The sequence below is a fragment of the Callithrix jacchus genome, chromosome 7, assembly GCF_049354715.1.
Source record: "Callithrix jacchus isolate 240 chromosome 7, calJac240_pri, whole genome shotgun sequence".
NCBI lineage: Eukaryota > Metazoa > Chordata > Mammalia > Primates > Cebidae > Callithrix > Callithrix jacchus.
Window position 1 is genome coordinate 21,121,315 of NC_133508.1, and position 26,454 is coordinate 21,147,768.

The window sequence follows — 26,454 nt, forward strand, 5'->3', positions numbered from 1 at the left end:
TCCGTTTCTCTTTCTTTCTTTCTTTTTCTTTTGAGATAAAGTTTTACTCATGTCACTCAGGCTGGAGTGAATGGCGTGATCTCAGCTCACCATAACCTCCACCTCCCAGGTTCAAGTGATTTTCCTGCCTCAGCTTCCTGAGTAGCTGGGATTACAGACGCACCACCACGGCTGGCTATTTTTTGTATTTTTAGTACAGAGGGATTTCACCATGTTGGCCAGGCTGGTCTCGTCAGCCTCCCGAAGTGCTGGGATTATAGGCATGAGCCACCACGCCCAGCCTGCTGTATTGTCCTTTACTGCTGTTTTTGCCATGTGAAATTGCTATGCTCCATTATTGCTTTACTTGTTTTCGCCCTCTCTCACTCCTGTAGGAGAGGGTAGGTACCTGCTTGGGCTTGTTATTGAAGAAGACATTTGCCTAGCACATAGTAGATAATAAAAATATATTTATCAAATTCATAATTAAATAAATGCTACTAAATCCCTGGTATTGCCCGGATTCCTTTCCTTTCTGAAATCCCACTGACTGTTCAGGTTTTCCTTTTCGTTTTTCCAGCACCTTTCCTTTCTCTTCCTTTTGGTTTTCTTGTGTTTAAGTTAAAGAGTTTAAGTTTCCAATGCTTATAGTTAAAGAACCCCAGCTGACAGGATCCAAATGTAAAAGCACATTTAACATGACTCTTGGAAAAAGCATCTTGCAGAATTTCTGACACATAAGTAGAGCACATAATTTGTGTGAGTTCCCCATGCCATTCTTTTTCCACTTTCTTCAGGGATAGCTTGAAACAGACTAGAAAATATGTCAGACAGGACTAGATACATGTAGTCAGTGCTTAATAAATATTAATTAAACATTCTACTTGAACTGAAAAGAACCACCACCTACTGCCTTGGCCTCTAGAAAAACTATTCCCCTGGCACAAGAATTGGGACATGACAGGTGGCTTGGAACTCTCATCCTCCAACTGGCATTTGGGCAGATATAGGCAGCAATACTAAAAAAAAAAAAAAAAAAACTCACATCATTTATTTAAACCATAAAACCGATTTTTTTTAAAAACTGCTAATTAAACTACAAACCTCTGTGTGCACCTAAGCCAGTCACTATAGGAGGAAGCAAAGCTGTAAGAGAAGGATTGAATCCAAGTGTGAGAAGTGACCACAGCCAAGCAGGTCTCTGCTGGTCACAGAGACATCAGCAGCAAGAGGTGCTCACTGAGGGCTTGCAATATGCAGATCAGGATGCTGACATCTTCAGAAAATTCAAGAGTCTCCATCTTCCAGGATTGTAGAAGAGAGAGTCAAGTAAGTAACTCATTGCATATCCAAATAAATGGATAGAGTATTAATAGAAGCAGGTTCAAACTGCCAGGAAACAGCAGTGCCAGCTGATTCATGTGCATGCCCATTAGTGCACTCATCAGTTAGACTTTGATTGCCTGCCTAGTGGAAATCTCATATACCCTTATATGCTTTGGCTGTGTCTCCATCCAAATCTCATCTTGAATTTTAGCTCCTGCAATTCCCATGCATCATGGGAGGGACCTGGTGGGAGATAACTGAATCATGGGGGCAGGTCTCCATGTGCTGTTCTCATGATAGTGAATAAGTCTCATGAAATATGATGGTTTTATAAAGGGGAGTTCCCCTACACAGGCTCTCTTGCCTGCCATCATGTAAGACCTGACTTTGCTTCTCATTCACCTTTTGCCATGCTGGTGAGGCATCCCCAGCCATGAGGAACTGTGAGTCCATTCAACTTCTTTCCTTTATAAATTACCCAGTCTCCAGTATATCTTTATTAGCAGCATGAGAACAGACTAATACCCCAATATTCCAATGGGGACATATATATATATATATATATATATATATATATATATATATATATACACACACAGATCAGTTACAAGAAGTCTGGAGGAAAGAATGATTTCATCTGGAAGAATTCAGAGAATGCTGCACATAATCACAGTAGGGAACATTTGCTCCCACCTTTCACGGCCAGACCCTGCTTGAAGCCCGTCATGTGCATTAGCTCATTAAGTATCTTATGGTTATATTATAATTCACATTAAAGAGTGGGTGCCAAATATTTTCCTGAAGAAAGTAGGGATATTTGCACATAAAAATAATAGTTAACATAGGTTCCATGGTGCTGTGGCCAACTGGAGATGAGGCTGGTAAAACATGTTAAGCAAACAAGTGTCATGATTTGATTCCCTTCGGGTTTTGTGACTATAGAAATAAAAAGGAGAATGGATTAGAATAAAGAAAAACCAACGGCCTGGGGAGTCAGTGGAGACAACGGGAAATGGGAGAAACCTGGACAAAGATCACTGTCTTCAAGGCTAGTCCTCCTTGAGAGAAATAAGCAAAGCCCCAAGGACAGGTTATCGCTGGAGCTGAGAATTTGCTTCCATAACTTTTTGTACGTCTCAGTCTTAGACACATAAACCTATTCTAACTAGATCTAGAAAATAACCTAATGCATTTTAAGAGCACTTTTTGGTTTTAAAATAATGGCCGGGTCTGGTGGCCCATGCCTATAATCCTACCACTTTGGGAGGCTAAGGAGGGCGGATCACTTGAGGTCAGGAGTTCAAGAACAGCCCAGCCAAAATGGCAAAATCCTTTCTCTACCAAAAATACAAAAGTTACCCAGGCATGGTGGTGCGCACCTGTAATCCCAGCCACTCAGGAGACTGAGGCAGGAGAATTACTTGAACCCAGGAGACAGGGGTTGCAGTGAGCTGAGATTGCACCACTGCACTCAGCCTGGGCGACAGAGTGAGCGAGACTTTGTCTCAAAACTAAATAAAAATAAAATAACTAATCGGCAAATGCTAAACCAGTGATGGAAATCATGTCTGTTTTACCCTATGAATCAATCATTGAATGAGGGTATCAATATAAAGTAGGTTAAACAATTAACAGCAGTTGATGTAAACTGTAAAATAAGTTGATTCCTGAGGAACTTCCTTGTGTAGTTAATCCACATACATGTCTATGCCTTCTGATCAGTTGTTTATATGAACAAATAATTGACAAGAGCATCATAAAATGATTACACGACTCCCTCATTCTTGGCATAAACACCTAGCATTTACCAGCTGCATAATCAAACTTGCAATTGCATTCAAATTAATACACCTGAATGCTTAAAATTTCATGTTATCAAAAAAACAGAGACATTATCAAAGGGAAATGAATATGATATAAATAAATATAGCCACTTTCAGGAAAATGTACAGCATTTTATTTCTATGTTAATGGCCAGTTCTCTTGTTGAGAATTAAATATCAACTTAAAAAGAGAAGTTCTGGTCACTTAGAGAGTTCTGCAGACCACAGACAGAGTGGCAAATAATTTAAATGATTTTCAAAGAAACTGCTTTTTAAATTTCATTTCTAAGAAACATGCTTTCTTATTAAAAAAATTTTAATGGTTTTCTTGCTCCTCATTTACAACAGATCACATTTTCATTAGAACATTAAATGCCAATGTTTTATCTCATTATTTGTGCTTCATTTCGCTGTCTTAACAACTAAGAACACTTACGCAAAAGCTCTTTATAATTGCTTCTTAGTTGGACTCTTTATTTTCAAAAGTTTTCATATGACTCCAGTACCATGTAAGAAAAATAAATTATTCAGCTTGTCACATTTTTGTTATGGATTCCACATTAGGCAAAAGTCTATTTAATTTTTTCCTTTACACTTCTTTTTCTCTTTAATTGTAATATTCTTTTAGTTTTAATTCTCAATAGTTTTATGTTAGCTTCTTTAATCAGTTTTCATTTTGGATGCAGATTAATAATAAATTTTTCATGATGCATCTATAACAAGCTTGTAAAATTCATCAGCTTTGCTTTTTGATAGTGAAGTTAAGATGATGGTTAATTTACAACAGATGTTCATTCCATTTTTAAAAACGCAAACTGTCTATAGATTGATTGATAGATGCATGTACCTGAAAACTACAAAGAAATGAAAGGAATGGTAGATACAAAGTTCAGGTCAGTGTTACCTCTGAGGGAGGTAGTAGAGGGAATAGTATAGAACTGAGGCGGGGAATGTGGGACTCCTAGACAATTCCCATTGTCCTATCTCTCAAGCTAAATGAGGAACTCACAGAGTGTATACATTACTCTTAATATTTAGACACTTTATGTATTTTAGAAATATGTGTTTCTATGTATTCAGTCTTTAGTAAAGATAATTTTACAAAAAGAACAAGCATGTAACAGATGGAAATGTATTAAGCCCTTATAAGAAAGTAACATAAATGGCCACCTTGGTCACCAACTCATTTGGGAGTTGAGTAAATATCACTTTTAAATATTGCATGCCCTATAATCTCAGCACTTTGGGAGGCCAAGGTGGGAGAACTACTTGAGGTCAGGAGTTTCAGATAAGCCTAGGCAACATAGCAAGGCCTCATTTCTATAAAACATCAAAGTATTAGATGTTGTGGCATGCACCTGTAGTCTCTACTACTTGGGAAGCTGAGGCTGGAGGACTGCTTGAGCCCAGGGGTTTAAGGCTTCAGCAAGCCATGATTGCACCACTGTACTACAGCCTAAGTGGCTAAGAACCTGTGTCTACAAAAGATTAAAAAATTAAAAATAAATATCTTCCTATAACTCTACTATCCTCTGGTCATTTAATATCAAATGTGTTCCCCCCCAAAGCAGTAGGCTTTCATATTGGATGAATTTACTCTTCTGGACATCAATTTAAAAAGAAATTGTTACAACAAAATTAAAAGAACTCAGAGCTCTTTTTGTTCCTATTAATGGATTTTTAAACTTAAAGTACATTCTTTATAGTGTTTTACAGCATTTAAATGATCCATTTATAAGCAACAATCACCATAGATTTTGTTACAGGAAGGGTGGGTTTTACCACTGCTCTGGCTTGTTGAGAAATTTCCTGCTGGTTCTACTTATTCCTAACACAATCATATTTGAAGTTTTCCACTTGCACCATCATTACCCTCTAGTTGTCACCCTTCATTTTAGGTGACCCAAGAGTGCCTTGAGTTCTTTTAGCAAAGGGTAGTCAACATACCAACTTTCATCCCAAAATGAGGGTAGGATGAATAATGTGTAATAAGATCGAAGAGGATAAAATAGAAAAGGTTCTGAAATTCTACTCTCTTTTCAAGCTAAGAAGTTAGTCTTCCACTATTTCATAGATGTTAGGAAACGTGAGACTCCAAGGTCAGAGAGGAAGGGTGTTTTCATTCTCAGCACGACAGACAGCATGAGCTTCATGTCCACATTTGCCTCCTCTTGTCCCTCATGCTCCAAAGGGGCAATGAAGAGGCAGGTCCACATGCCTGCTGTGTATACAGGGGGTTGTGTCACAGCCGAGGAATTCTAAGTGTAAGAACCCTTGAATTTTATAAAGTGGTCTGCAAGCAAACCTGTCCAAGTGTTGCCCCACAGAGAGGCACAGTCTTCATTATACTAGTTATGAGACAGATAAGCCTTCTGACCCAGAGGAAGACACTGTCTCTACCTTCTGAGGCCATCTGCTATGGAAACAGAACAAAAGCTTTGTAAACACTGTTGAGAATTTGACTATAACACAAATAGATAAAGTCATGTGCCATAATGATGTTTTGGTTAATTATGGACCACATATGTGACTGTGTTCCCATAAGATTATAATGGAGCTGAAAAATTCCTGTCCTTTAGTACAATGGCTTGGTTATGGTTTATCTCCACCAAAACTCATGTTGAAATTTCATCCTGAGTATGGTGGTGTTCGGAGGTGGGGCCTAGGTGTTTGGTCATGGGGGAATATCTCTAATAAATGGCTTGGTACTGGTCTTGTGGTAGTGAATGAGTTATCACTTTGGCAAGACTAGGTTAGTTTTCATGGGACTATATTTGTTCCCGAAGAGTGAGTTGCTATAAGCAAAGGGAACTCCTTTGCTATCCCTCTTTGCTCATGTCTGCTTCTCATTTGACCTCTGCCATGTTTAGATGCACCACAAAGCCCTCACCAGAAGACAGAGCCATGCCCTTGAACTTCCCAGCCTACAGAACTCTGAGCCAAATAAACCTTTTCTTTATAAATCACCCAGCCTCAGGGATTCCATTATAGCAACACACAAAACAAATGAAGACACCTAGTGATGCTGTAGTTGTAATAACATCATAAAGCAACACATCACTCATGTGATTAATGGTATAAACAAACCTACTATGCTGCCAGTCATAGAAAAGGATAGCACACACAATTAAGGACACTTGATAATGATAGTAAGTGATTATATTACTGGTTTATGTATTTGTTGTACTATACTTTTTATTGTGATTTTATAATGTACTCCTTCAAATTATAAAAAATAGGTTTACTGTGAAAGAGTATGCTGCCTCATCCATCTTGTGTTTACCTCGCTTCTTGATAGCATCATTGTCTCTTGTGCATAATTTAAACTCATGTTGTTTTGTTCAACATGACCCTTACACACCCCAAATCCACTGCTCATGTTGCCAGCCAAAGACGACATCAAGTTATTGATGTGGAAATTAAGTTAAAAGTGAAGTAAGGATGACAAAGGTGGAAAATCAGTGATGGTTATTGCTTACCAGTCCGACATGTCCCATTCCACCATAACTATAATCTTGAAGAACAAGAACAAAATGATGGAATCTGGCAAAGGATCTGCTTTACTGAAGGCAAGGAGACTGACAAAACTTCAAGAAGGACCTCTATCAGACATGGAGAAACTTCTAATGACCTGGACTGAAGGCCAGGCACAGAAGTGTATTTCTCACAGCACTGTAACAACCATGGTCAAAGCAAAAAGTTTGCCTGTGATGTTCAAAGAAACGACTGAGCCCCATTAATGATGTTGAATTTGCTGCAAGCTCTGGGTGATTTAACTATTTCAAGAATTATTATTATTACATAATGTAAAAGTGAGTGATGAGTTTGCAAGAGATAATGTGAAGGCAGCTGAAGAAGTTTCGGAAACTCTAAACAAGCTAATTGTGGAGGAAAATTACTTGCAGAAACAAGTCTTCAGAACGCATAAAATTTCCCTGTTCTGGAAAAGGCTACCTGAAAAGATTTTTATCTATAAAAGGGGCAAGTCAATACCAGGTTTCAAGGCTCCTAAGGATAGGATAACAATCTTGGTTGGGAGCAGAGTAGCAGGCTATAAATTGAATTATTTTATGATGTGCCACAGTGAGAACCCCAAGTCTTCAAGTATGTAAATAAGCACCCACGGTCAGTGGACTACAAGAACAGTAAGAAGTTTTGAATGACCCAGTTCCTCTCCTAAGATACCCTCTCAAATGGCTACCAGAGAAAAGGAGACGCAAAATTGGGAAGTTTCAAGATTTTGCTTATTGTTGATAATACTCTCACACATCCGCCTTCATTGGTGATCTTCATCCCAATATAAAAGTGGTGTTTCTCCATTAGAAACACCACCTCTTCAATCCAATTAATGCAACAAAAAATTATAACAGCTGTCATGGCCTATGACCTAAGAAGAACCTTTGCCCAGGCTATTGCTGCAATTGAAGAAGATACTCAGAAGACACTGACGCAGTTTTGGAAGGATTGTGACATATATAATCGGCTCAAGAACTTGCTTCAGTTTGGCATAATGTCATCAAGAAGTGTGTAAATGACATTTGGAAGAAGATAGTTAAGAGGTTCATCCAAGACTTCAAAGTATTTTGCCAAGGGCGAAGAGCTTGCAAAAATCATTAAGGCTGTGTGGTTGAGATGGCAAGGAATTTTAAGCTAGCTGTGGATGGGGATGACATTGAGGAGCTCACAAATGAATGTGGTTCCTGATGAGTGGTCTCATGAGGAGCTGTTGGAACTGGAACAGGAATACACAGCTGAAAAGAGAGGCCAGAGAAAAGAAAACCACATGAGAAGGTAAAGAGGAACCCTCAAGAAAATCCACAGTGGAGAATTTAGCAGAAGCTTTTGCAGACCTCAGCCAATTCCTTAAAAAGTTTGAAAACATGGACCCAAACATCATAATGTTTTCATTAATATAAAAGAACATCCATGGTGCATTATCTCCTTACAGGCAAATGGATGACAGAAAAAAAAGAAACAAATCAAGCAAATCACCACGGACATATTTCTGGTAAGAGTGACTGTTCGCAAAAAGGGCTTTAGGCAGGTCTCTCCGGAGATCTTCCAGAAGAAGAAAGCACTGTTACATAACAGATGGCAGCTCCGCGCTGTGCATTTGTCTTAATTTTTAACATGTTTAAAAAGTATTTTAAAAGTAGCCAAAAGCTCATAGAATGAAAATGTAGAGAAAATATCTTGAGCAGCTGCATAATGGGTTTGTGCTTTACGCTAAGTGCTATCACAAAAGGATCAAAAGTTTAAAAAATTAAAGTGTTTACAAAGTTAGAAAGTTACAGTAAGCTAAGGTTCATGTATTATTTAAGAAAGAATATTTTTGAATAAATTTATTGTAGCCTAAGTGTAGTGTGAGGTCTACAGTAGTTTACAGTAATGCCCTAGCCTTCCCATTCATTCACCACTCACTGTCCCACCCAGAGCAACTTCCGGTCCTGCAAGATCTATTCATAAGTACCCCTATATAGGACACTTATAGGGGTACCTGAATCGAAATACCTTTTCTTTTCTTTTTTTTTTTTAAGAGACGGGGTTTCATTGTGTTGGTCAGGCTGGTCTTGAACTCCCGACCTCAGGTGATCCACCCGACTTGGTGAAATACCTTTTTAAAATATTTTACGCCATATTTGTACTGTACGTTTTCTATGTTCAGACATACAAACACCACTGTGTTACAACTGCATACAATATTCAGTACAGCAACCTGCTGTGCAGGTTTGCAGCCTAGAAGCAACAGGCTATACCATATAGCGTGGGTACGTAGAAGGCTATACCACCTAGGTTTGCATAAGTACACTCTATGATGTTGTTCGCACAATGATGAAATTGCCTGACTGCACATTTCTCAGTACATGTCCCTGTCATTAAGCAACACGTGTTTGTATAAAAAGGTGAAAGGAACAGGCAAATGCATTAAGGAAAATAAATAGAAATATGATTGGATATAAAGCCTCGCTAGATTGTCACATTACTGACTTCATTAGCAACTATTCTCCTTCACACCTAAGTCACATTAGTAATTTGTTTCCCTTCATCCGAAATATTCATGTGTTTTACACTTGTTGGCAAAGTTCTTTTGGAGCTTTTTTTTCAGGGAGAGTTCAAGGAAAAGTGAGAGGTTATTAGAGATATTTTCCACAGCTCTGGTTCCATTACTGCAGTAGTAAATAAGAGACATTAAAATCTTCAACTTATCTTTGCTCTCACTAATCAGCAGCTGAAAATTCTGTGCTTATCATTTAAGAAGCATTCCCTTAGCAATAAAAACCTCTTTACTGCGGCTTCTCTTAATGAAGAGTGCATGCAATACCCTCCCCCGTGAGAGACAATGGGGTGTGCAGGAACAGATAAGCATCCTCCCTCACTTCCAAACACTAGCACCACAACAAAACTCCAAGGAGAAGCACATTTGCCCTCTCTCCCCACTCTACCCACTGGCTGGACAATTATAGTTCTAAGGGATATCTGACAACTCCCTGGTTTTTAACTTTTCATTTTTTCAAATTTTTGTATATTTAGGAGTTACCAGTACAGGTTTCTTAAATGCAAATATTGCACCATGGTGAAGTCTCGTCTTGTACTGCAACTATTAACTAATAGTGAACATTGTAACCAATAGCTGATGGTTCAGCCCTGGCCCACCCTCCCACCATCCCACCTTTTGGAACCTCTAGGGTTAATTATTCCAGTCTGTATGTCCATGGGTACCTATTGTTTAGCATCCTCTTGTAACTGAGAACATGCAATGTTTTTCTGTTTCTGAGTTATTTCATTTAGAATAATGGCTCCCGTAAGTGTTTCTCCTATATAAAGGAATCTAAAAATCTTCAAAGTTGCAAATCAACAGCTATTATTTTGGTCTTTTCTTTCTCCTGGGGCGGCTACTTCCACAGCAACAGACCAGGTGGAAATTAGATGTTCTAGGATATGAGCTGAGGTTCCTGAATCAATATCACATTATGGTCTGAAGGCAAGAAAGTGAGAACTTGTCTCATTCCAGTAGTAAATGCTTGGGTGTTCTTAATGCTGTCCATCATGAACTAAACTTTGTAAAAATCGTCTGGAGAGATTTCAGAATGAAAAGGAACTGATACTATATTGCCTTGAAAACTACTATAACAAGAAAAAGGTCCAATTGTTGACTGAAGACAACAGTTAGAATAAGTATCCATAGAGCTATCGTTTTTCATTTCAACCTATAGGGTTTGTATTATTTTTCAAGTCTCTGCAACACCAACAGCTAGTTAACCATTTGGTTTGATACGGATATTTGTGTGTTTGTTGGGGATGATGCGGAGATAAATACACACAGCTCTTTTGATCTGTTAAAGAAAAATGTGACTTAACTTGTGCTATTTGAAGTGAGTTTTAAATGGTATCTGGATTTCTTCCAACAGGTATCTGCTTCACAAAAGTGAAATTTTTTTACAAACTAAAAAATAATAATAAAAACTCTGTGGATTAGAATCTAGTCATGCTTTAATTCAAACCAAAAAGCTAGTTTTACTCTAACATGTCTGGTTTGAGCAATATTCCCATAATAACTCAAAAGAGCACAGAAATTAAGTCTTTAATATCAGTGTTAATTATCAGATAATCATTCAGGTTCTTTTTGCACATACTATGTGACTTGACAATTCTTACTTTGGCCAGTTCCTCATACTGCATGGAGAAAGAAGGAACTCAGTGGCAGATACTGTTTTTAATAAAAATAACGAACCCTTCCCAACATTAATTTTAACTATTATTAGTGTTTCCAGGTTTTAGGGTGCAGGGGAGGGCTCAGCTCCCCTGAGAGGATGCTTTTCCAGGCTCTTGGTCTCTCACTCACCCAAAAATGGGAGAGGGGACCATGGCGAGTGCACTCCTAGGAAAATATCAGACTCTCAAGAGTTTCTTTCTTTCTTTTTTTTTTTCCAGAAAGAGAAAAAGATGAAAGAAAGCTTCCACAAAAAGTGTGGAAGGGGACCCAATTACGGAATTCAAGGAGGTGAGGAAGAAAGGGACTTTTAACCTGGGAGGAATTCCCACCTCCTCCAAGCCCCCTGGCCAGTGAAAAGAGTTCCTTTAAACTTCCACTGGAGTGATTGACTTTATTTTCCCACACTTGCGAAAATTTAAACAAAGACCCTTAAGTCTCCGGATTGAAAGAGGGAAGGGGGGACATTGGGAAGTTCTTGACCTTGAAACTACGCCCCCTTGTGAACCCAGGAAGAGAATACATTTCTCATTAGTTGCTATAGAAAAGGTCAAACTAGCATGAACTCATTTTTCCCTGCCCCTTAGAGATATTTGAGGATCCTTCCAATTTTTCTCTCTACAACAGAGGAATACAATGAAAGTTGTTTAGCAGTAATGGTGAGTTCTACTTATATTTTTCAGGAGATTATGGGTCACCATTATTCTGTTCTTCTAAATGAATCAAGAAAATGCAATGTGTCTAACTGATCAGACACAACTTACTAGGGCAAAAAAAGATTTTTCATGTCAACAAACTAGGAAAGTAATTTAGTCCAAAGGATTTTTTAAAAATCCTGATTCGTGTGGTTTGTTCACCCTGGATTTATTATTTAACTGAATTTGCTCTATGTACTGGTGTTCACCCAGTCTGCGTGAGTTGACACTCCTGTCCTACGTACCGTTTACTAGATGTATGGCCTCAATTAAGTTAATTCTCTAAGTCTCAGGTTCTTCAACTTTTTATATTATAATTTATTATTAATTTAGAGTCAAAAGGAACCAATGCTATAATCTCTCTAGAAGATTTTTACAGTTTAGTTCATGATTGACAGCTTTAAGAACACCCAAGGATTTCCTACTGGAATGAGACAAGTTTTCACCTTCTTACCTTCAGGACCATAATGTGATATTGATTCAGGAACCTCAACTCATATCCTAGTACATCTAATCTCCACCAAGGCTGATGCTGTTTACAACCTCAGGAAGTAGCTGCCCCAGGAGAAGAAAAAGACCAAAATAGCAGCCCTTGATTTCCAGCTTTGCAGATTTTTAGATTCCTTTATAAGGGAGAAAGACTTAGGAAAGCCATTATCCTAAGTGAAATAACTCATTAATTTATTTTTATTAGTAATAATCATTTGTCATTAATTTTTTATAACATATTGGGCACTATTAAGAGAGTTTTGCATGAGTTAATTTATTTATTATGTATAATGTCTCTATGAGATGGTGTATTAGTCCATTTTCACACTGCTCATAAAGACATACCAGAGACTGGGCAATTTATAAAAAAGAGGTTTGATGGACCCACAGTTCCACATGGCTGGGAAGGCCTCACAATCATGGTGGAAACTGAAAGGCACATCTTACATGGGGGCAGACAAGAGAAGATAATTTGTGCAGGAAACTCCCCATTTATAAAACCATCAGATCTCATGAGACTTATTCACTATTACAAGAACAGCATGGAAAAGACCTGCCCCCATGATTCGATTACGTCCCACTGGGTTCCTCCCACAACACATGGGAACTGTGGGACCTACAATTCAAGATGAGATTTGGGTAGGGACACAGCCAAACCATAGCAGATAGACACTACCATTTTTTCAGATGAGGTACAGAGATTCAGAAAAATCAGGTAGTTTGTCTGAGGTCTGAGTACTATAAAGCAAAGTGATAAAGCTGAGTGATAAAACAAAGATTTTAACCCAGATAAACAGCTCTGAAGCCTTGACTTGTGATGACTGTGTTAGGTTCTCTGTCAATAACACTTCCTTAGGTTTTCAGGAAGTTGTGAGTAAACGCTGATCAGGCACATAACCCAGTGTCTAGCATATAGTAAATACTTTAAATTCTTACATATAATTATCATCCACACAAACTTCCTGGGAATGGTAATTAACTCTCTACTATAAATGAGTTTACTCAGTACCACACAGGTGATGAATAACATGTACCTTAGGCTATGTCGAGGTCTACCAATTCTCCCACTGAGAAAATTGTTGGTGACATCATTTTCTCAATCACTCAGAATTGTTTTTTAAGAATACTTTGTATATACATACAAAATAAAGAAGAATAAAATCATCATCAGTTTTACCAGTCTAAAGTTAAGGTGTGGCAGGATTGGCTTCTGAAAAATTTATTTTCTTGCTTTTTCCATCATCTAGTGGCCATCTGCATTCTTCGTATCCTGACCCCTTCTTCCATTGACAAAGAGCATCACTACAATCTCTGCTTCTGGCATCCCATCGCCATCTCTGGCTTCTCACGTGTCCCTCTCATAAGGACCATTGTAGTTATCTCAGGCCCACCTAGGTAATGCTAACCTGTTACATCTCAAAAACCCTAAATTAATCACATTTGTAAAGTCCCTTTTGCCCTATCAGGTTATAGTCACAGGAGCCACGCAGTAGGATATGAACATATCTGAGGGGCCATTATTTAGACTACCACACTCCCATGATTTTTCTTTTCTCTTTTAAAAATTAGTGCTAGCACCCTAAGCCATCTTGTTACCTTACACAGCTAACCTAATTGCCTCCTAATTGGTCTGCTGGCTCAGAGGAGAAGCAAAGGTGATATTGAGAAGTATATACATTCTATGGGCACCAATTTGTGGGGCTGTCAAAAGATGCCAGAGAATTTTTTATTGCAATTTTGCACTGAGTTACTAACTTTATGTTTGTTGTCTGTGAAACATATAAAAGTGTGCCTAATATCATTTCTGTATTTATTCATGTCAGGCAAATATCGACACCAGAAAGGGAGAAAGAGCTCAAAAGCATTGTATTGTCTTTGGGTACCATTTATCTTCAATGTGTCAGTATACCTGACTCAGTTGTTCTGTTACCAATCCTACACTGCAATACCAAATTCACACTTTCAAAATACAGGACATTGGATTATTTAACAACTAAATAAATGCACCCACAATAAGGAACAAAGATAGTCAGGGGCTCCCAATTGCCTACAGTTGTGATTCTCAAACGTATTCAAGTTCAGTAACTAAGTCACATTGCTCCAGGAAGGGACGTGGATGAACCTGGAAACCATCATGCTCAGCAAACTGACACAAGAACAGAAAATCAAACACTGCATGTTCTCACTCATAGGTGGGTGTTGAACAATGAGAACACATGGACACAGGGAGGGGAGCATCACACACTGGGGACTGTTGGGGGGGAATAAGGGAGGGACAGTAGAGAGAGCATGGGGAGAAATGCCAGATATAGGTGAAGGGGAGGAAGGCAGCAAATCACACTGCCATGTGTGTACCTATATAGCAATCTTGCATGTTCTTCACATGTACCCCAAATCCTAAAATGCAATTAAAAAATAAATAAAAATTTAAAAATTAAAAAAATTTTTTTAAAAAAAGCAAGTACTTTGGCTTCAGACATATCTGGGGTTAAATCCTGATGCTGCCCTTCATAGCTATCTATGCATTGGGTGGTGCATGTCTTCTTGGATAATTTGTACCCTAATCTGAAGCATTTGGGGAAAGAATAAAATCACATATTACATGTAGAGCATTTAGCACAACACCTGGCACTTGATAGGGACTCAAAATCTTATATCCTTCTCTCTCCTTTAGATAAATACTATGCTGTTGACAGAAAGCTATGAAATAATAATTACTCAAATTAGAAGCAAATTAACAGACTGTGTCATATATGCTATAAAATATAAACTCTAACAGCAAGAGCTCAAGAGAGCAAAACTGTTAGGGTAAACCCAATCAACTATGTCTATATTCTGGAATAAATCATCGTAGGCTATCTTCATATATTGACATGGACTAACATATGCTAGTAGATGAGCAGTAGGAGTGGGTCCCAAATGTTCAAGAAAAATATTTTGGGTAGAAAAATTGCAAAAAGAAAAATGGGGGAAGAAGAGTCCCTATTCATTAACTAGGTTTTGAACAAGTTGAAGAAGTCTGGCATTATTTGATTTTAACCTCAGAAACTTCAGCTCAAGTCATAAAATAAGAATATTCTCTGGGGACGTGGTGGAAGAACCTCTCAGATAAACCCAAATTGCCTGCCTTGACCTTCCAAATGCCTCCAGTTTGGTTCCAACTGATATTTTCAGAGTTTTCTCCCTGAAAACCCTCTGTCCTAGTCAGATTAGTCTGAAGGCCCCTGGCAAATTTCCTTCACGTTTATCACTGCACCTGCTTCTCTGTTATTTCTACACCAAAGTGACAAACTCCAGTGGTACAGCTCCAGGCCATGACAAAATGCAGACCCAGAGTGACCAGATCTTATAATTTTTTAAGAGAAGCTGTACTCTGGAATTTGGCATGCAGTTTCCTTAATTTTTAAATATGTAAAGCTAATTAAAAATGTTTTAAAAATTGAATTAGCTAAAGAAAACATACCTGCAGGCTAGACCGAATCCCCAGTAAGCAGCTCTGATCTTCGCAGATCGTTAAGGTAGCGCTCAAGTCTCCTCCCTCAGCGGTAAGTGTCTGGAGTGATTCCATCTCCCGCTACATATGTCTTCTTCCAGGCTCAACTTTCTCTTGTATTTTCATGCTTTTCTCTCTTTAGCACATGTTTATGGCCTTATTTAAGCTGCTGTTTAATGTTATTTTAAGTTTCTGGAGGGAATGATTATATATTGAAAGAATTCTTGAATTGTTCTATTTTTCTAAACTCAGAACACACTGAACTGGGTGAATGAATAAATTACTCACATCAAAGCTTCTTTCCAATTTCTGTTGACATAATGATCATCAACTGTTTATCCAATAGATTCTTTTTTTGTTTATTTTTACTTCTCCATATGTTTTTCTGTGGAGCAGGAAGTCATCTACAATTTTTCTTTCACCCCAGTTCAAGGAAGACACAATCAACAAAAACAGATGAAAACACAATTTGGACATAAGACTTATTCTAACCAGTCAAGTTGATGTATTCTCCTACATACAATGGATCTAGAAAAAAGACCCTGTTAGATGGAATTGTTGGGGAGGTTCTTTTGTGTTACTTATCCATAAGCTGCCTTAGTCATCTTGTTTGAGGTAATGACACTTTCTGTTATATCAGAAAGGAAACTATATAATAATATCAAAAAAATCCTAAGCTGAATCCAACTTAAACCAAACTATGTACCACAGTGTCATATTTTTTTGTTTTAATAATTGACTTTTATTTCAATGGTTTCTGGGATATGGATGGTTTGGGGGTACATGTGTATGTTCCTTGGTTGTAACTTCTGAGATTTTGATGCACCTATGTCCCAAGCAGTGTAGACTGTATCCAGTGTGTAGACTTTATCCCTCATCCTCCTCTCCACCTTCTCCCCCAAGTCCTCAAAATCCATTATATCATTTTTATGCCTTTGCATCATCATAGCTTAGCTCCCACTTATAAGTGAGAACATACAGTATTTGGTTTTTCATTCCTGAGTTATTATACTTCACAGTTATTACACTTCATGGTCTCCAGCTCCATCCAGGTTCCTCCAAAAGACATCACGTTCCTTTCTATGGCTGAGTAGTATTCCATGGTGTATGTACACCACATTTTCTTTATACACTCCTTGGTTGATGGGCACTTCGGTTGGTTCCATATCTTTGCAATTGTGAATTGTGCTATTGTAAGTATGTGTTCATGTGTGACATGTTTTTTGAATTTCGTAGCCCATAGGTAGCTTCCATTTGTGTGAGAAAACTGAGAAATGTCTACATGTTGAGACAAAATACTCCACTTCTATTTTGACTCCTGTCCTTTCTTCCCTAGCCATGTCCAATGCATCTCTTATGGAAGTTTTTGTTGTATCAGTCCATTATAGGCCCTAGTGACTTTTGTCTGTAGTTCAAAATTGCTGTCCAAATTGCAAAGTAAAGTACTGCTGCTTTTATGACCACTCTGGGCTGTTGTAATTGGATGGTGGCAAGACGCAGTTTGAGAACATCCGCTTCATACAAAGTACTTCTTACTAGCAGTTATAGTCAGGGAGGACTAATTAATTTCTAGACCTTCTGTTTTCTCACCTGTAAAATTAGGATAGTAATATATAGGTAATGGAAGCATTAAGAGAATTAAAAGATGTATGTAAACTACAAGCACTAAAAAAAGTATAGCTATTATTCCTTTTCCCTTTCCCTTCCCTTCTTTTCTGCCTTTCTGATGTAAGAATCTACACAATCTGCCCACTGTTCCTTCAAAAGGATATGGACTCTCAAAAGAACATTTTCTTTGGTTCTGAATCCCATTCGTAATTCCTCTCCATATTGTTAGATATTTATTTCATCGATTTATTAAACTGACAAATACTGGTTTCTCCTTTGAGTCATCTATAGAATTAATAAGTGAAAGCTGAGTTTATGAAACTTACAACATAAGCTGAAACATAATTTATTCATCAGTGATGCCATCAGAATTAATCATGCTCTTCCCTAAACCAGCAAACTTTAAATATAAGAAGGAAGAAGGCTTATTGGTTACAAGGTTAAAAATTAACAGGAAATCTCTGTGTGACCCAATTTAACCATGTGTTAACTACAAGACCATCACTGGAGACTCATTAGAAAAGGATAACAAAATTGTATCAAGACGTAAAGTGCAAGACATAATCATATCGTGTTTTATCTTATGACAGATACTTTTAAGAGCCTCAGCATTCATTCATTCAAGAATTAGTTACAGGCATTAAACACCATCCATATAGTAAACAGGTGGGAAGCATCTTCAATTAGTAAATCCAATATTCAGATTAAGCAGTGATTCCTTAAGGGAAGATGGAATCCAACAGACTAACTGAAGGATTCCTTGTCTTACCAATGATAAAATAAAGGAATTTTATAATTCAGCCTCACAAAGAGAAGACTAAGGTAGAAATCACAATTGTTTCAAAATATAAAGGATTTCAATGAGTTGAATTACCATTGTAAAGTTAAGACAGTAAAACTGACCTAAAGAGAAAGGTATTTTTCCAATGACTGGATAAAGAAAATTTGTAGACAGACATAATGGAATACTATTCAGCCATAAAGAGAGAATGAAATCATGTCTTCTGCAGTAACACAGATGGAATGGGAGGCCATTATTGTGACAGAAACAACGCAGACAGAGAAAAACAAATACTGCATGTTTTCACATGTAAGGGGGAGCTAAATAATGTGTACATATGGACACAGAGTGCAGCATGGTAGACACTGGAGACTCAAAAGGTTGAGGGAGTGGGATTGATGATGAGAAATTGCTTAAATGGATACAATATGCATTATTTGGGTGATGGATACTCTAAAAGCCCTGATTTCACCAGCACACAATCTATGCATGTAACAACACTGCACTTGTATCCCATTAATATATACACAAAAAAAAATAAATAAAACAGGAAGAGAAAATGATTCTTGATGAACCAAAGGAAAAACTAGAGAGGTGCTAAAGCACAAGAAATTCTTAGGAAAGTTTTTTATTTTCTGTCTAGGAGATCTCAAGCCAAAACAATCATTTACCATCAGAGAGGGTTTCAACATTCATTCACACTGCAAGTGCCTGACATGTAATTATATATGTTGTAAGAAAACGTCAAAGATTCTCCCTTATCACTCCCACATATACCATTCAAAAGATTGCTGAAAAACAGCTATTCATCTTTTACTTTAAAATCTAAATTTAGAGAAGTCATTTACTCACTGCCATTTGATAATATATCAGAGCATCTTTATTTCTCCTAGCTACAGTGTTTCTTGACGTACACCCTCTATTACTAGGCAGAAGAAACAACTGACCTATGTTTTTCTGAGTACCCACCTACCATGAAAAGCCTGAAGTGTTAAAAACCAACTTAGAGGCGGCCCTTTCTTTTCCCCTTCCCCTCCATTTTAGGTTCAGGGGGTTCATGTGCAGGTTGATTACAAGGATATATTGTGTGACATTGAAGTTTGGGATATGAACAGTTCTGTCAACCAGGTAGTGAGCATAGCACTCAATAGTTAGTTTTTCAGCCCTTGTCCCACTTCCTCTCTCCGTCTAGTAGTCCCCAGTTTGCCATCTTTATATCCACGTGTACCTGATGCTTAGCTCCCACTTGTGAGAACATGTGGTATTTGGTTTTCTGTTCCTGCATTAATTTATTTAAGATAATGGCCTCCAGCTGCATCCATGTTGATGCAATGGATATGATATTGTTCTTTTCGATGGCTGCATAGTAGTCCATGGTACATATGTACCACATTTTCTTTATCCCATCCACCATCAATGGGCACCCAAGTTGATTCCATGTCTTTGGTATTCTGAATAGTGGAGCAATGAACATACGAACGCAGGTATCTTTATGGTAGAATGCCTTATTTTCTTTTGGATACATACCCGGTAATGGAATTGCTGGGTCAAATGGTAGCTCTGTTTTATGTTTTTTGAGAAATCTCCAAACTGCTTTCCACAGTGACTGGACTAAATTTTCATTCCCACTAATGGTGTATAAGCCTTCCTTTTCCTCCACAACCTGTCAGCATCTGTTATTTTTTGACTTTTTAGTAACAGCCATTCTGACTGATGTGACATGGTATCTCATTGAGTTTTGTTTGCATTTCTCTGATGATCAGTGATGTTAAGCATTTTTCAATAGGCCTGTTGGCCACATGCGTGTTTAGAGATTGCTCTCTCAAGTCTGGTTTCATCTAGTGATTTCTCATACCCAGTACAATAAAGATAAAGATAATTTGCTTTCCTTTTATTCACTGTTGGAAACAATTTATGCCAGAAAAAATACATGCCTTCAATTATTTTTTATTCTTATTTTTAATCTGTGTGGGCACATAGTAGTTGTATGTATTTGGGAGGTACATGAGATGTTTCAAGACAGGCGTGCAAGGTGAAATAATCGCATCATGAAGAATGAGGTATCCATCCCCTCGAGCATTTGTGTTCCAAACAATCCAATTATACTCTCTTAGTTATTTTAAAAGATACAATTAAGTTAGTATTGCCATAGTCACTCTGTTGTGTTATCGAATAGTATGTCTTATTCATTCATTCTATTTTTGTACCAATTAATCATTCCCATCTCCCCTCATCACATCCACCTTCAATTAATTAGAGCCATTTCTATTATTATTATTATTATTATTATTATTATTTTAAGACAGAGTTTTTTGCTCTTGTTACCCAGTCTGGAGTGCAATGGCACGATCTCGGCTCACCACAACCTCCGTCTCCTGGGTTCAGGCAATTCTCCTGCCTCAGCCTCCTGAGTAGCTGGGATTACAGGCACATGCCACCTTGCCCAGCTAATTTTTTGTATTTTTAGTAGAGACAGGGTTTCACCCTGTTGACCAGAATGGTCTCGATCTCTTGATCCACCCACCTCGGCCTCCCAAAGTGCTGGAATTACAGGTGGGAGCCACCACGCCCAGCCCATTTCTAATATTTTCACTGGGAAAAGACTTGCATAATTAATGGTCAGATTTTTCTGTGTGAGAGACATGGATTAGGAGAGATGAATGGCCCGTAATTAAAAGTTAGGACAAGACTGCCAGTGAGCTACAGAACAGCTGGGAACATCTTCTGCAGACTCCAACAACCATGTTAATTCATGATCCAAACTAGAACACTTTTGAGAGTGAAAGGCTGAGGAGCTGCTAATCATAATAGCAGGACAATAGGTATAAAGTGGAACCGTCCCAGACAAACTTGGATATCGGGTCACCCAATCTAGAACCAAATTTCATACACAATAGAAGTGTTGTATTCATGGGGCCAAGTGCAGTGGTTCATGCCTATAATCCCAGCACTTTGGGAGGCTGAGGAGGGTGGATTACCTGAGGTCAAGTGTTCAACACCAGCCTGACCAACACAGTGAAACCCCATTTCTACTAAAAATACAAGAATTAGTTGGGCATGGTGTCACTTGCCTGTAATCCTAACTGCTGTGGAGACTGAGGCAGAAGAATCACTTGAACTCGGGAGGCAGAGGTTGCAGTGAGCCTAGATTCTGCCATTGCGCTCCAGCCTAGGCAATGTGAGCGAAACTCCATCTCAAAAAAATTTTTTAATAATTATAAAACGATAGTAGGACCTCTTTAAGTTACACCAAAAATTAAGCTTCACTATGCTTGATATACAGACACCTAGAATGACTACTTTGACAATGTGTGACCATAAAACCAGGAATAATACTGATGGCCAATGTTAAATTCATTCCTACACCTGTTAGCAAAGAAAATGTTGAACACCCAGGATATCTCTCTTATATTATTTCTTTTGCATATACGATAGTTCAAAGAAGCAGTGTTAAAAAAGAAACATGGTAATTAGCCTGCCACAGTTCATGAAGGAGAACTTTCTGAACTCATCTCTCATTAGAAGAGTATGCTTCTTAGCTAACACAAACAGCAAACACTGCATTTGCTCAGCACATCATGGTATCTTGAGTTTTATGCCAGAGAGCTCTGAATCAGGAAATAGTCCTCATGAAATTAGATAATACACTTCCATTGCTTATCGGAAAGTCAATTTTCTGGGTGACCCTGACACAGGATCCTTAAGAACAGTTCTTCTTCCAAATCAACATTATTTTATTTTCAGCATGCATTACTCTTCTGAGAGAAGTATTTATTTTAAATATCAGATGCTCTTGCTAGGTAGTGCACAGAGTTGCTCTCAGCTGGCTCTAATCATTGCTCTTTTATTCCCTTTTCACAATTTCCTGTCCATCCCATTTTCTCAAGTTACTATACCTATTTAAATATCTGAGCATCACTAAGGTAAGAAACCTATTTTCCTCATCTGTAAACTGAAAACTTTAGGCTAAACAATGCGTAAGGGGCTTTTCTAGTTTTAAATTTCTACAACGAGATCTCATTGGAATCATTTCAAGTGTTTTCCAAAAATAGCATCCAGCTTTTACTCCCTGCTTCGATTCACCATGTGACACTGCAACATTCTGTCATAAACACCATTTTTATTTCTAAATACTCTGCTCTCAGAAACCAGAAGGACTCTTTACTGCAGAACCTAACCAATCTAGGTTTTTTATTGTAGAATATAAGGTTTCCAATGACTGGGTTTCTAATATTGTTCTAGTCCATCTTTGATTATTCCTTCACAGCCCCTCTCAGGAAGCCAGTCCAAATAACTCACTCTGATGAAAGGTAATTTTTCAAGGTTTCAACACTTTGTTTCTGCTTCTTTTCCAATTTGTGTTACCCTCTCTTTACTTCATAGTTGACATATTTATTACATGCTTCAAGATTCTAAATATTTTCTTCTAAATATTTTGCCTTAATCCCCTCTTTCATGACTATTTATACATTTAGTCAATTTTCTATTACTTTTCATATAATGATAGGTTTCATTCATCTGTTTATTCAACAAATATGGGAGGGATAATTATTGTGTGTACAAGGCACTAAGCCAGAAGCTATGAACAAAACAAAATGGTAAAAGTTTCTGTCCTCATGGAGCTTACATGTGATGGAGAAGACAGACTATGAGCATTAAATGAACGCTACATAGTAACAGCAATACTACTACTACTAATGATGAAGCAGAGATGAAAGTGACCGGGCAAGGCCTCACTGAAGAAATGTCACCTGAGGGTGACATTTGAAAGAATGAGGGAGTAAATCATCTGAAAATCTGGTAGAATCATTTTCCAGTGAAGATCAAGGGCAGGGCCCAGAGGTGAGAATGAGGTTTAAGCAGCAGCAATAAAATTACTGTGGCTGGAGCCAAAATCCTACCTTACCTCTATCCTGTTAGCCTTCCTATTTCCACTGTTCCCCACATTCACTGTGATTTAGCTGCTCTGGCTCCCTTACAATTCCTCAAACACATCCAACCTCAGGGCCTTTGCACGTGTTGTTTGCCCTCAGGACTTTTGCATGTGCTGTTTGCCCCACTCAGAATGCTCTTTACTAGAAAATTTCATGCTGCTTGTATCCATTTGGAGTTCTGTTCAAACATCATCTAACAACTTTCTCTCTCCTTGCCTGGCTTTACTTGTGTCCACAGAGATGATTTCATGTGGATTCACACTTTTATTTGCCTGCCTCCTCTGCTAGAATACAGTTCTAGCAGTTTTGTTCATTTCCTTTAATTTCAGGATATTTCCTAGCAGATAGATGGCACTCAATACATATCTGTTTGATGTGTGGTCCAGGAATGGTTATAAAATCCAAGAGGTCCTACTAACCTGGCAACTTGAATTTGTAGTATGTCAAACTTTTACATCTGTGAAACAATTTATTCAAATGTAAACACTAAAACATCCCAGAACAGAAAGAGACTGTTAGAGAAATTCCAGTGATCATGAAATGGAAGTTGTAACTCTCTAGGAAAATAAAGAAAAGAAGAAAAAGCAGACAACTCTCAAGCTGTTACTGTGGGTGACTGTGGTAAGAAAACGGCAGTGATACGGCAAAGTCAAACCACCACAAACAGAAATAAATTAAATACTGGGAACATGTTTTTCAACTGCAGAAGACTTTTGCACGGAAATGGAAGACTTACATGAAAGCCTTAAAGATCTTCTTATAGACGCAACTTTTTAGAAACACAGTTAAAGGCACAGCAATCTTGCAGAGTAGTTATCATTGTCACAGCTTTACAGATGAGCAAACTAAGTCCTGGGAGGTGTAAAGGGCCAATAAAACTTTAAACCCGAATCTGTCTGACCCAAATATGATACTATGAATACCAGGACTCTGTCACAAAAAACGAGGTTTGGCATTAGAAGCCAAAATCATCAAGCAAAGCTTGACTCTCCTTAGTGTTGGCTTTGTTTGAGAAGACAGGGATTCCATCATGTAGAATAATTTAGGATGTTCATCAGAAACCCTTTATGAAAATAACTTTTGAATCTTCAAAGGAGAATTTTTTAGTACCTGGAAATTTTACTTCGATGGAGTGTATACAACTGCCTTAGGAATTATTCAATATGTTAAAAAGGAAAGCGCGCAGCTACCCCTTAAAACCTTTATCTTCAGCAGAGTAAAAACTATCCAAAGCTGTGATCACAAACTCACCAGGTGACCCAAGCAAATCCGGGAATAACCACAAGCCAGGTGAAGTGTTGGCAAGCTATGCAGAGGGGAGGGCTAGGGACATTCTATCAGGCTACTTATGCCAACAAACCGTTTCCTGAATTCTTTCAATGTGATGTGGAAATTCCCAGACATAATTAGTTTTCTCTTAGGACCTTCTATGAGTGAAACTGTGTCTCTTCCCCACTTCCAAATTTCTGTTGAAGCAAGTCTCCCAATGTAATGGTATTTAAAGAAGGGACCTTTGGAAATAATTAGGTTTTGATGAGGTCATGACAGTGTGACCTCACAACAAGATTAGTGATCTTATAAGGTGACACCAAGAAAATCTCATGCAGGCTTTCTCTCTCTGCCATGTGAGGGCATAAGGAGAAGGTGACTGTCTACAAACCAGGAAGTGAGCCCTCACCAGAATCCAATCATACTAGCACCTTGATCTAAGACTTGTGACCTCCAGAAGTGTGACAAAATACATTTCTCTTATTTAAGCCACACTGTCTATGAAATTTTTTCATGGCAGCCCAAGCTGACTAACATAGGGCCTCAGAAAACACAAGGATAGTTCTAACATAAAGAAGAATAAAGTTATAACATAACTGTGTATTTTTTTTCCCCAGAGGAAGTACTGAAGTGGAGGAATGCTTAGCTTTCTGCACTCATTCAGAGGAGTTAGTCAGCAAACCTACAGACGCACACCTTTGTGGACTCTAGCTTCTAACTGAAATCAAACACATAGCTGCTTGCCATAGAACTAAAGAGAATTTCTTAGTTACACGCTGGATACTAGCTAATTTTAATGAGTCCTAATTACTGCCAGCAGTCTGAAAATAGCAATTTACAATGAATTTAATAGCTGGACCTTTCCCAGTATTACATATGATAGAAACATCAGAAATCTTGCTGATTCTTTCTTTCTGGCTTAGTAGCCACTGTTGATAGAATGACTGGTCTATTAAAAGAGCAAGTGTTTTTCTGAGACTCTAACGGCATCCCAAAATAAGAAGGTAAGTGATATGTTAATGAATTTGTATGACTGTGAGTTGAGTTTAAGGAGTTAAATCTTCCATAAAAGTAGTTTCAACCTTACTTTAATCTTCATTTATTTCCGGTCAGGACAACTTAGGAAGACCTACCCTCCACAGAGGAAAAGAATTAGAAAAGAATTAACAGAAATGAGTCAGAGAGGAAAAAATGATACCCTTGGGTATCATAAATTGAAAAGAACAGAAATGCACATTAGCAAATTCAAGTACAGTAAGTATTATAAAGTTGGGGGTAACCTCAAAGAAATGAGGAATACAGCTGTCATCTGACACCTCCTGTCTTCCATTTTCTCTTCTAACTCATTGCTTTCATTCTGAATAATGTCAGATTCCATGTGATATGGTTTGGATGTGACCTCCAGTGTTGGCAGTGAGCCTGGTGGGAGATGTTTGGGTCATGAGGGCTGATCCTTTACAAATGGCTTGGTGCCCTTCCCATGGTAATGAGTGAGTTTTTACTCTGGTAGTTCACCCAAGAGCTGGTTGTTTTAAAAAGCTGCAACCTTTTCCTCTCTTTCTTGTTCCCTGTCTCACCATGCGATACACTGGCTCCCTCTTCACCTCTGGCCATGACTGTAACTTTCCTGGGGCCCTCACCAGGAGCAGCTGCTGGTGCCATGCTTGTACAGCCTACAGAATCATGAGCCAAAGAAACCCTTTTCTTTAAAAACTACCCAGCCTCAGACATTCTTTTATAGCAACATAAATGGATTAATATACCTTATTTCCCAGTTCTTTGTGTTCTTTCAACACTGCAGTTCACTATTGGTCTTTCACTGTCCCTATTCCACATTCCCAAGAAAGTCTGTTCAATCTTTATCCAATTAGCTTTGGTGAGTGAATGACAGATAACTGTTGAGAAACATAGGGAAGGTGTCTATTACTCGTCCAGAGACACAGGCTGAAAAACGTGTCCAAAAACTTCCCGTGTCTTTAGATTGCATGTGACCATCCTATGCTAGGACAATAAAATGGGGTCATATGTCCTTCACTATAATGATTCTAAACTCCAGGAGACCCCCTTACTCTCATGCAAAAAGGCTGAGTGCCATAACAACTCCAAATGCCTAATGCTAGTGGGTAGGACTTCTGCATTCAGAGCAAAGAGCATGCTTGGTTCACCCAAGGGTGCAGCTGCATCTTCTCACCCAAACACTAACAGATCCTTGATTTTTCATTTGCAAGCCACAAGTGGCCATTCGGGCAGTTCTTTCTGGAATGAAAGAACATTTCCAAAGCTGGTTTGTCAGCTCCCATACATGACACTGTTTTCACATAACAATAAGAGTTTAAGTTCCTTGTT

The 26,454-nt window shown here is 38.2% G+C and overlaps 1 protein-coding gene across 6 annotated transcripts in view; it reads right to left on the reverse strand.

Moving 5' to 3' along the window:
- NEBL (nebulette) overlaps nt 1-26,454 on the reverse strand; it is a 695,182-nt gene that overhangs the window by 78,513 nt on the left and 590,215 nt on the right. Inside the window, exon 27 of one of the 6 annotated variants that reach the window (XR_004745516.3) lies at nt 15,487-17,106. The exons of the other annotated variants lie outside the window; for them this stretch is intronic. The gene's annotated coding sequence lies outside the window, so the exon portion shown is untranslated. The remainder of the gene's footprint in view (nt 1-15,486; nt 17,107-26,454) is intronic. 6 annotated transcript variants of the gene reach the window in all.